Source organism: Urocampus carinirostris, chromosome 14 (genome assembly GCF_059441175.1).
Source record: "Urocampus carinirostris isolate Australia breed hairy pipefish chromosome 14, RoL_Ucar_1.0, whole genome shotgun sequence".
NCBI classification, from domain to species: Eukaryota; Metazoa; Chordata; class Actinopteri; order Syngnathiformes; family Syngnathidae; genus Urocampus; species Urocampus carinirostris.
This window is the reverse complement of record NC_142362.1, coordinates 18285564-18298507: the sequence shown is the minus strand read 5'-3', so window position 1 is coordinate 18298507 and position 12944 is coordinate 18285564.

The following is a 12944-nucleotide window of genomic DNA, read 5'->3' as shown; positions in this document are numbered from 1 at the left end:
ATAATAAATCTGAAGGTAACTTGAAATATGAAACAGGTGTCTTGCATTGCTCGGGGGGAAAAGTCCAATAAAGGGGCTCAGGTTATCATTGTATATTCCCTGAGAATATTTACACTGGCAATCGTCAATTTTCTAAAAGAGAATTGTTATTATTATCTGGAAATCAAACCCTCCTTCCAACCGGCTTAAACAGAGTCAACAAAGTCTTCTTTCATCTCCAGCCAGCGTGCCTGAGGGCATTTGACTAACCTTTGCCATCGATCACAATAAAACTAGACTTTTTTGTAACTAAATATTTTTTGTGCTTTTTTATTTTTTGTACATACAACAAAGGTCCGAAAACAAAACCAAAACAAAGAAAAGAAAAAACATTGCAGAATTGGGTACGATATGTAAGATGCTGGAGTAATTATCCAAAGTCCAGTCTTCATTGTTTCGAAGTGGTGTCCTTTGTTTTCCAATAGTCCATCAATTTTTCCCTTTTGTTCTTGATTTGGGTCTCCCATGTTCTTATCCATAATGTCATCTTCTACATCACAAATATTTCCTCCACCGTGCACACTCGCTGCTCCACATTGAGGAGCTCTTGTTTGTAAGTCAAGTCCAGTAGAATGACTTTTATTTGTATAGCCATTAATCACAAAATGTCTCAAGTTACAATTATACCATCCCCTGATCTTAAACCATCATGTACAATAATCTTGTTATTACTTCTTTTCTAGCTGTCAGAAGGAGAATTTTTACCAGGTATTAATCTATTTTCCGTCATATTTCTTCTTTTAGAGTCCCCAAATAGACCACCTTGAATATTTTGGGTATCCCATATACCACAAATTTCTTTAAAGCAAACCATAATCTGTCCAAGGAATCTTGGATTCTTTGGCAAGGCCAAAATATTAGTCATGTGGTCAACATCTACCGCTACACATGCTCTCCAGCCTTTTCTTAATCCCCCAAAAACCTTTCCTAATTTTGAAGGCAGTAAAAAAATCTGACCGAGTTGTTCCAGTCGAATTCTCTCCAAATAGTGGAGTTAATGGATTTGCACTGTCTTTTACAAATATTCCACCACTCATCTCTGTTATTTTTGAATCCAACTCCCATTTTCTTTTAATATAGAATGATTTATGTCCACTCCATTTCATCAAATATTCATACATATCGGCTATTGCTTTAAACATTTTATTATTACAGGACCTTTCAAAAATGTTGGCGTCCCTGTGATCAATCACCGGTTTTATCTCTATCAAAGTATTCTTTCAACAGAAGGTGACTTAAATAGTCGCTCCCTGTACCCAAATTTCTCTTTTAATTACGCAAAACTCTGCAGCAAAACTACACTTTTAAGACGGAGATCAAACGCAGGAGTCAGTTGAAAACTACAATGTGATTACCTGACAAATAATATTTTCTTATTGCTTTGTTGTTTAAGATTAATATATTATCAACTTCATTATCCTACAACCTTGTTTGTCTAGAAATATTTATTGTGATATTTGCAGGACGGGGTTAAGCAGGAGCTTGAAGGCAGTGTGCCCTAAAGTTCAATTTGGGGTTTATTGTTAAACTCTGTGCATGTTAGATGCAAATTTACTTGTAATCCCTTGTTTAGGCAAGAAAGTCAATAAAAGAAACAAGTTGTTGGTATGCACTTTTGACCATAACTTCCTGTAGCCTGTATATTTATTTATTTGTTAGCTCATGGATCAACAAGACTGAGAGCTACTTTTTGACACTGATGAGCGTGAAGGGCTACTAGTTAGATATGCCTTTCTAAAATGACAATTTATCATGTTATTACTTTGTTGTTACCATGTTATTACAGGGTTGCAATTACTGGTGGTAGGGTTAAAATAGGGCCCAGTCAACCACCCGGGAGTGGGAGTTCAAAGTGCAAATCTGTTTCTTTATGGATCCGCACAAACTAGTACTGGAAACAATTAAAACAGAGTCAACACAAACAACAGGAATGAAATGACAAAAATGTCTTATTCTAAAAAAGGTTAGTTTTCCAAAATGTCAACAAACGACTTTGTGGAAGAAAACTGTGATATTGTTTTTAAATGTATAGAGACACAAAAATATTCTGGATCTTTTGATCTTGGGCTGATTGATTACCAGGGTGGGCATTCCTTTTATTTTATGTTTTTACAATTAAATCAAATCCAAACCTTGCATTAAAACACGGACTATTAGGCTCAGAGACCAATTCTTTCCAAGGGCATTCGCTACCCTTAATTAACAGGCACACAAGAATGTGAAAAAAAACATCTTTGGTATGTATAGAAAAAAGTTTTTTTATATTTGTTTTCTCGACTCATATATGAGAAATATGTTACCGCTAATGTCATTGCAATATTTTTGATTGTGAAGCAATTACAACCTGTTTGCCTGTTTATCCCAGCATTCTCTTTTAACATTTTTTTCTCTTTAAAGTCTTTTATAAAATGTTCTTCCGTAGTGCCACCGCTAATCTTGTTGTAAACAATGTTCACTGCATTGTTATAAATGATAATAAAGAAAATTCTACTCTATTCTGCTATTCTACTTGCAAAAACTTGTGTCTATAATTATGCATCATCTTGATTCATTTTTAACCCTTATCTGAAATTTTTTTGATTCACATGCTTGGATCACCAGGAATGAGACAGTGTGTTGTCAAAATTCCACACAGGTCTGGGACACAACATGAACAATGTTGATTAAATCTCCAATGTGTTTACTTGCGCCTTCAAACTTGCACTGGGTGACTGCTAAACACTTGGGTAATGAGGCTAAAAAGTCCCGTGGTTAAGGGATCCCTCCACTCATCCACTACACAGTAAACAAAGACCAAGTGTCTTTTTGCATGTTCCGGTTCTCACGACACGACTTGTATAAATGATCCATGAGTTGTTTACGTAGTATTTACAGGTTGCTTGAAAGCTTTATCAACAAAACAGGATGTGGACAGCATGGAGACACGGGAATAGTGGGAGTGGGAATAGTCGTGGTAAGATTTGTCGTAAACAAACAGGATTTTACAATATTTAAATCTCGAAGAAAAGGTTTTCTCATTTATTACCTCTCACAATGAATGTTAAGTCAAGTCAAGTCATGTTTATTTGTATAGCCCTTTATCACAAAGGGCTGCACAGACCACAGATTATTGCAAACCACGGACTATTATGACACCATCCCCTGATCTAAAACCTACATGAGAGCAAGGAAAAACTCAAAAACTTCGACATGAGGAAAATGAAGAAACCATGAGATGGGACTGCACATAAGCTAATCTCTCTTCCAGGATGACCAGGCTGCAATGGATGTTGCAATAACAAATAATACACAGATATTGTCAACATAAAATATAGTTTATTCATATACTATAGAATAGAAGTGTGTTTTAAGCCTAGATTTAAACAGTTCCACTGAGGTTGCAGATCGAATCTCAGGGGGATAAGCATTCCACAGCACGCTCTCGAACCTGCGGATCTCTTCTTGGCTCTTAGGATCACTAGTAGACCAGCATTTTCCGAGCGAAGGCTCCAGACTGGAACATAGGGGGGAGTGAAATCTGAAAGATATGAGGGATCAAGTCCATGCATGCTTTTGTATACAACCAACAGAACCTTAAAATCACATCTTAAGCTAACAGGGAGCCAATGCAGGTTAGCTAAAATCGGGGTCATGTGATCAAACTTTCTTGTCTTAGTTAAAAGCCTCGCTGCAGCGTTTTGTACCAGCTGAAGGTTCTTGATTTTATTGAATTTCGCCTACAGCACAACTGTCGTTCTTGGAGATACTTTCCCATTTACATTATTAATTTTTTGTTTTTTAACAACCAACATTTGTAACTTCTTCATTATTTGAGTTATTTTTTTTTAGTAGGGTTTGGTTTTTTGTTTGGATTTTAAATATATGTCTTCCCTACAAGGAAAACAATGGAATAGGGGAAGGCATTTACAAGCTCCTCCTTCTGCTTATGATTTGCCTATTGCCCTCACCTGTGCCTGCTCGTTTGGCTCCAGCTGCTGCTCATTTCCTGATTGGTTCCCTTCCTATTTAAACTCAGTACACTTAGTCGCTCCTTGTCGGTCCGTCAGCGAACTTGAAGGCAAGCATTTTTTTGACTCTGGTTCCCGACCTGTCCTGTATCCTGTATCGAGCCCCTGTCCCTGGCTTCCCGATTGTCTCCGATTGCCTGACTTGTTCCGATCCCTGACAACGCTCCGATCTCCCGTCCCGGCAGCTCGACTTGTTTCCGCCCTACGACCACGCTCCGATCTCATGGGCTTCCTGCTTCTCTGGATCGCTGGCGTTTGTTTTCCCGCGCCTGACTGCTCCGCTTCCGCAATAAAGCTTGTTGTGAAACGTTATGCGTTTGGGTCTACTGTCTGTTCGGGTTCTGACAGCCTACTACCCCTCTTGGCCGCATGTTTATGTGTATGTCATCATTGTATTGTACAGCTGTTTTGTGCTAATATTTTGGTGTTTCCTATTGGTAATTGGTGGTTGATGTTTTTTTTACCTGCTGTGCTTTAATAAAAAGCCACAATTAATGGTAAAACTTCATTCATTCAGTCGTGATTGTAAAACTTTTCCTTTACTTCAGTTGTGCTTTATTTTGTAACCAAAATTGTCCTTGATCGTTCAATATCAGACTTTCTAGAAACGGGTTATACAGGAGCTCGTTGTGCATTGATAATTCCATCATCACTGTCCCTCAAATTTCCGTTTTCCAATAAGTTTAGATTTCGATTGAGCTTATGGACCACTTTAACAGTATAAGAGACTATCCTTTCATTATTTTTATCTATTTTTTATCATTTAAGTCTTCATAAATCTCAATGACAATAACAACATTTCTAATTCTGAGAATGATTGTAAGAGAGCTTCCTCTTTGCACTTGAATTACTCAGCAGCCATTGTCTGTGACTCATTTGTGCCCAGAGTATTCTGTGAATAAAACCTTTGAAGGAACTGCTCATTAACTCTTTAAATAACTACCGTCATGGTAAGATGAATTAAAAAAATGTGGAAGAAGAATAAGACGATATAAAACATTTGCTACTTTAGAAATGCATATAAAACTGATAGTGTAACGGGACCCAGGTGGATGGGCTAGCTCCAGCTGGTGTTACACTTATATATGTATATATATCCATTATCCATCCATTATCTGCACCGCTTATCCTCAGTAGGGTCGCGGGGGTGCTGCAGCCCATCCCAGCTATCTTCGGGCAGTGAGCAGGGGACACCCTGAACTGGTTGCCAGCCAGTCGCAAGGCACACAGAGACAGACAACTCACTTTATTATTCACACCTAGGGACAATTTGGACAGGGCAATCAACCTGATATGCATGTTTTTGGAATGTGGGAGGAAACCGGAATGCCCGGAGGAAACCCACGCAAGCACGGGAAGAACATGCAAACTCCGCACAGGAAGGTTGGTAGCTGGATTTGAACCCATGACCTCAGAACTGTGCCGCACATGCGCTAACCACCGTGCCGCCGTGCTGCCCTATATATATATATATATATATATATATATATATATATATATATATATATATATCATCTCATCTCATTAGCTGTACCGCTTATCCTCATTAGGGTCGCGGGGTGGCTGGAGCCCATCCCAGCCATCTCCGGGCAGTGGGCACGGGACACCCTGAACTAGTTGCCAGCCAATCATATATATATATATATATATATATATATATATATATATATATATATATATATATATATAATTTTTTTTTTTACCTCAACTACAAAATAGATGATAAATGTCAGTCTCACACGACACCATTTATTGTTGGCATTAAGGATCATTTATTGAGCAAGTCTCACTAAATCACGTGAGGTCCCATGAGACTTGGCTTTTTCTCTGACCTGTGAGACTTTGCCATTTAATGGTGATATACTGGTACTTCTCTTACCTTTTCTGCTATACAAAACTCAATAAATACCCTGAAAAATAATAATACACTTCCCCTGACAGTCAAATACGGATTACATAACATTAATCCCGAAATATAACATTTTAACTAGTCAGCAACCCTTGTTGCTTGCCCTTAGCGCTAATCAGCAACAAGAGAGCTCTCAGCTTCGAAAACGTTGGTGACCCCATTCATCAGACGATGAATGGTCTGCATTTATATAACACTTTTCAAGTCAATGAAGACCTCCCAAAGCGCTTTACAATGTGCTTCACACTTACCCATTCACCCATACACTCACTCACGCACCAATAGGGAGTCAGCCATTCAAGGGGGCATTAGGGATTCAGTGTCTTGCCGAGGACACTTTGACATATAACACTAAGGAGCCGGGAATCAAACCTGCGACTTCTTGATCCCAAGACGAGCGCTCTACCTCCTGAGCTAATGCCGTTCCGTTTTGAATTTCTTCTGTAGACAATTTAAAAAAGGATGACATTCATTTTTTAACATATTCGACAATCAATTTGGAGCTGGAATGGAGGTAGGTGACTGTTTGACCCAGTGTTCTCAAACTCAATTTACATGGGGGCTGCTGGAGCTAGGTTCTAGGTGAGGCTGGGCCAAGTTGGGCTTGTCCACAAGGACATCTTTACTAAAAACATTCAATTTTACTCAAATACCTTTTTTTGCTACACAAAATGTCATCTGAAAATAGAAAACATCAAGAATTAATGTGAAAATAATCAATCATAATACATGAATCCTTCATTTATGTTGGCTGGACTAAAGGGAGAGTGTTTTATTTGACCACTAGATGTCACTGCATTGTGTAGTGCAACCAAATAATGAGTGTTCAAAAGCACATGGAAGGATACAAACTGAGGAGAATCAAAGTTTTTATTTCTTGCAAAGCATTTTGTGGAGAAAGTAAAAAAAGAAAACCATGACGAGAAAAAGAACAGGTAAAATGAACAAGAACAAAGAACAAAAGTGAAAAAAAAGAAAGAAAAAACGAGGACGAAGGAAGGAAAAAATATAAGAAAAAAGGTTTTAGGTTTTTTCGGGTACCCTAAGGAGCATGAAGGCAGTCAATGAGCTCTTATATTTCTATCTATCTACCTTGGTCATATCCCTCAAGAGGGGTGACCGACACCAAGACAAACACATACAATAACAAAGAAATTAAAAAAGTGAAAAAATAGCATGAAAAAACACACACAAACATTTTTGGACCATGGCCAACCCAAATGCCCAAACACCCAAACAAGTTAGGCACTTCGGCACCTAAGTTGGTCAAGCTTTCGTCCCTCCAGATGAAACGGGACTTATAAAATAAAAGCAAACATCTATCCTAAAACATAAACATCCTGTGTGTATGTTTAAAAGTGCACTTTTACATATATCGTGTATTTTTTATATAATATATCTTACCACTACGAGGCGCTAAATAATACACACTGTCTCTTTAAACCTTCATATTAAGGCATGGGCCTCCAACCATCATTCTGTGGGTCGCAATTGGCCCCTGAGCCATGAGTAAAAACATTGATTATTGAAAGAGATTAAACGCAGCTGATCAGTGGCTCAGCTGCTCAATCACTTCCTGGCAGTGTCACGGTTGCCCATTGCCCTCACTTGGCTCCGTCCTGTCCGGTATCTTGCTCGTGTATCCAGTATTCGGTATCGATTTTGTCTGTCCTGCCCTGTCCGGTATCTTGCTCGTGTATATATCCTGTCCTGTTTGGTATCTTGCTCCAGTGTCCAGTATCGATCCCATTTGTCTTGTCCTGGCCGATATCCTGCTCGTGTAACCAGTATCCAGTATCGATCCCGTTTGTCTAGTCCTGGCCGGTATCCTGCTCGTGTAACCAGTATCCGGTATCGATCCCGTCTGTCCTGTGCTGTTTCGATCTTTTCTACCCAGCGATCGCCGAATCGCTGGCGTTTGTTCCCGCGCATGACTGCCCCGTTCTCGTAAAATAAAGCTTGTGTGAAAACATTGCGCGTCTGGGTTCACCGTCTATTCGGAATATGACAAGCAGGGCATTAAGCTGTTTTTTATAGTCAATCCAGTTGATCTTGTCTAGATAGTAACTACAGATAATAATATCAAATAACCGCTTGTTCAAGCCACCTGAAAAATATCTGTTTTTTTCCTCTCTAAAAATAGTATCACAAAGTGTGTTGCTGTTTTCTCTAAGAAGACACTGAAGTGATTGTGAAACAATTTCCACAGGAATCCATCAGCTGCCTTTATGCTTGAGGTCTGGTCGCTGGGGATAACGGTTGTGGCTGTTTGCCACAAATGGACCTCAATGCGGTAGAGGCAGGAAAAGGCTGCAGGAGTACTTCTGGATGCAGGCGTAATTTTTTACAAATAAAAGGCAAACTTCAAAAGACAGTAGAATAGGACTTTTCAGTTAAAAAGGCCCCAATAACAAACTTACTATAAATAAACAAACACCTTTCAATCCAGCATGGCACAGATAAGTATTCTTTGCAGCAGGGAGCACCTATTTTTTTGGAAACTGAGTACTTTTTTTTTTTTTTTAGCCAAAGATTTTACTCAAGTAAAAGTACCGTTACTTCAGAATAGCATTACTCAAGTAGGAGTAAAAGTAGTCATCTGAATACTTACTTGAGTCAAAGTAAAAAACTACTTGGTGAAAAAATACTGAGTACCGGTAACTCTGTAAAAACGTCGTATTTATTGACCAATCAGATCATCAAATTATCAAAATCCATCCAATCCGCAATAAAATACATTTAATTTAAAAGTAGATTGAAATAATCACATAAAGTTGAGTGCTTTGATAGACGATTAAGTAAAAATATTATAAAATAAATGAATAAATTAAGCACATGTTGCACCGAGTGACACATTTAGAGCCCCATTACTCATTTTAACAGGCTCTGCAGCTGTACAACAAGCTAGCCCATGAACTCGAACAAAGGAAACAATGCATTTTGTAGCTGGTTTTTTAAGGGGAACATGCTTTTGATGGGAGTTAAGGGTCGCTCCACCTCTTCTGTGTTTTCATAATGTGTGTTGAAAAGCGACATTTTCCATCAGTTTCATCCCTAAACAAAATTTCCCCGGCTGAAGTGGAATATAGTCACGTGACGAGGCTGCGCCGTTTGATTGGTTAAACATGGTCGAGGCGGTCGGAGGTTACGTCATAATAAAGGCAGACGCATACTTACGTGGAGGGGATTTATTAAGTAACGAAGTAACGACTTAAATGTTGTTCAATGTAGTGGAGTAAAAGTACTTTTTTCTTCTTCACAAATTTACTCAAGTAAAAGTATAGGGATCTAAAAACACTCATCGAAGAACAAAGTTTCCCAAAACTTACTCAAGTAAATGTAACGGAGTAAATGTACTCCGTTTCTACCCACCTCTGCTTATGTTGTTACTTTTTATATGAGTACAAGATTGTGATTCTTAGAAGTAGGGTTAACGTAGGAAGAGTCACCACCTTGTTTAAAGGGACAGTGTGTTATATTTTTTTAGTAAAAAAAAACCCATTGATATGAATACTAAGTAAAAATGCCTGAAAGATCATACCAATGTTATTTTTTTAAGAAATCATTGGTCGGAAAATATTTGGATTTCTTTTACATAGTGGAATCCCTACCTTAGTTCGCCGCCATGTTTGTATGGGATCTTGCTGTGGGACTGGTTTTGGTTCTCATTAGAATATACAGTGCATTCTAGTGGTCAAATACTGGAGCTTTAAGGACACTAATGATGTAAGTATTAAAAATGATTTTTAAACTAGTTGTTCTCAAAAAAGTACAGCGCTGACACAATTGACCTCTGAACTTCTTTTTTTTTTTACTTTCCAAAGAAGCAAGTGCAACTGCACCTCCACTACACTAGGAAGCAGTGGCACTCTCATTGGTGGTGTTTTAATACATTTAACCTCCACGTCGTGCTTATATCAAAGAGTATAAGCATTGAGTATGAAGTTTAGATACGAAGTGGGGCAGACCCTCAAGTGACCCTTTGAAAAAAATTATTAACCTGAATGAGAAGACAGATTTCTTGGGGGGCGCGAGAGGATTTCTTCTTCCGAGGGGGGACGTGACAGTAAATCATTTAGAACCACTGATTTAAACACAGGGAAGCACGACGGCTGAGTGGTTAGCGCTTCTGTGGCACAGTTCTGCGGTCATGGGATCAAACCTTCCTGTGTAGAGTTTGCATGTTCTCCCCGTGCTTGCGTGCGTTTCCTCCGGTCACTTCCGTTTCCTTTCACATTCCAAAAACATGCATGTCAGGTAAATTGGCCGGGCAAAATTATCCCTGTGTGCGAATGAGCGAGGGAGTTTTCTGTCTCTGTGTACCCTGTGATTGGCTGGCAACCAGTTCAGGGTGTCCCCTGCCCACTGCCCGAAGATGGCTGGGATGGGCTCCAGCACCCTGCGACTCGACTGAGGATAAGCGGCGCAGATAATGGATGGATCACATACATTTCTAATGCCAGTTAAGAATCAAAATTCCTAAAAAACCCACAATGACTCATTCCTTGTGAGCTATTTTCAGAACTGGTTCGTAGGCTACTTTGGTGTTTTTAGGGGGGTAACAAGTTGGTAACCATTGATCTGGAGTAATTCTAGATACATATCAATTCATCTGGTGATGAAAAGAGTTATATTTATACCCAGGCCAAATTTGGCTTGCAGAGACCATATCCTGAGCAAAATGATGATAGTTTTACCAATTTAAAGGTTTGCATTTTTTAAGTAAATTATGTTTATGTCATGATGCCTGATTAGTTTCACCTGTGCCCGCTCGTTTGGCGCCAGCCGCTGCTGGCTTCCTGATTGGTTCCTCATCCAACTTAATCTCAGTCCTTTCACTTGTCTGTTGTCAGTCCGTCAGCAAACCTCTGTTTCTACAAGGCAAGCACTCTGACTCCCGTCAGTCCCGCTTTTTGCATCCTGTTTCCACCTGTCCGTTCCTGATTTCCCCGTTTGTCTCCGGCTACTACCTGTTTTTTTACCCTGACCACGTTTTGCTCTCCGGTCTGGGCTTACCACCCGTTTTAGATCGCGACCACCTTTTGCTCTCCTGTACCGGCTATCGAGCTGTTTTTTCCGTCTTCAACACCACGATCTCCCGCTCCGGAAGATCCACTTGCGCATACGGAACACGATACTATTCTGTGAGCAGCTTGCTTCCCGCGTCCAGTGATCGCGGGCGCTGCGCTTCCTCTTTCCCTCAATAAACTTTTGGTTAACGTTACGCATCTGGGTTCCAATTCTGTTCTGGTCGTGACAGTTTAGGGTACATCTAAAGTAAGACCACAAAATATGAGGAAAATATCTGCCAGAAAGACAATATTTATGTATTTTTTCTTTATTTTTTTACTTGTTTATTTCCAGTGTTGGTAGAGAGAGAGAGGGAAAAAATGCCATGCTACTGCACGGTTGCTATGTTGATAAGCGACTATACAATAAATATTTGAAATAATAAATTAAGTCTTAAGCCCCCATTGAAAATGTACATTGTTTATGAGATTCCATGTGACATTCCATGATAAACATGTAATAAAAAAAATAAGATAAAAAAAGAATGTTAGGATAAATAGGCAAATATTTACAAGGTAGTACTTGTAGACTGGCCTAAAGTCCATCTGAACAATAGTGCAATGAAAAAAAAGTGCAACGACAACATTGCTGCTATGGTCATGGCACATTTTTTAGAAACACATCCAATTTAGGTCAGTCCACAACCACTACCCTGTAAATATCATCTATTTAGACTGATATCCTTTTTTCTTATTAATCTTATTATTTTTAAGTCCTGATTACATGATTGTCCTGGAGCCCCGTGGTAAACCAGGCTCTCAATTATTGCATCCTGTCACGAGACGTGGTGGCGTGGAAGAGGACCGGACCAGAACAGAGGCAGGGGGCATGAAGGGAGAACTCAAATGCGTTGACGATCCATAAGTTTTATTTTATAAAATAAAAGTCGCCCAATACTCCGGGGCAAAACAGAACAACACAGAGTTCCTCCGGCACGAACTCAACAGGACAAGGCATAACAGACTAAAACAGGACAAGGCATAACAGACTAAACAGGACAAGGCATAACAGACCGGGATTGTGAAGAATGAGTAATGAACCAGCCCCCGCCAAACCCAAAATCCAGCCTTAAATTGCAGAACAGCAATCAGCTGATCTGCTTCAGCTTGAGTTCGGGGGCGTGGCATACTGGTCGTCATGGCGACCGTGACAGAGCCCCCCTCTTAAGGGACAGCTCCCGAGGTCCCAAAAAAGAAAAAATTACTACCTCGCGCCCCGGAATGTTGACGATCGCGATTGGGGCAACCCTGCTCCCTCCTCCGAACACGCAGGAACGGGGAGAGGCAGGCGCCATCTGCGTCGGGCGGATCGGAATCGGCGCTCGGCAGGGGGGGTCTGGTGGCCAACTGGACAGGGGATGACAGACAGGCAGAACCGACGAGAACAGGACAGATAAACAGGACAGGCGAGAACAGGACAGATAAACAGGACAGGCAAAAACAGGACAGATAAACAGGACAGGCAAAATCAGAACAGGTAAACAGGACAGGCCGATGCAGAAGAGTCGCACTCAGGACAGGCCGATGCAGAAGAGTCGCACTCAGGACAGGCCGATGCAGAAGAGTCGCACTCAGGTCAGGCCGATGCAGAAGAGTCGCACTCAGGTCAGGCCGATGCAGAAGAGTCGCACTCAGGTCAGGCCGATGCAGAAGAGTCGCACTCAGGTCAGGCCGATGCAGAAGAGTCGCACTCAGGTCAGGCCGATGCAGAAGAGTCGCACTCAGGTCGGGTCAGATTCAGAAGAGTCGCACTCAGGGGGGTATCAGATTCAGAAGAGTCGCACTCAGGGGGGTATCAGATTCAGAAGAGTCGACTAAGGGGGTTATCAGATTCAGAAGAGTCGACTAAGGGGGTTATCAGATTCAGAAGAGTCGACTAAGGGGGTTATCAGATTCAGAAGAGTCAGACTCAGGGGGGAT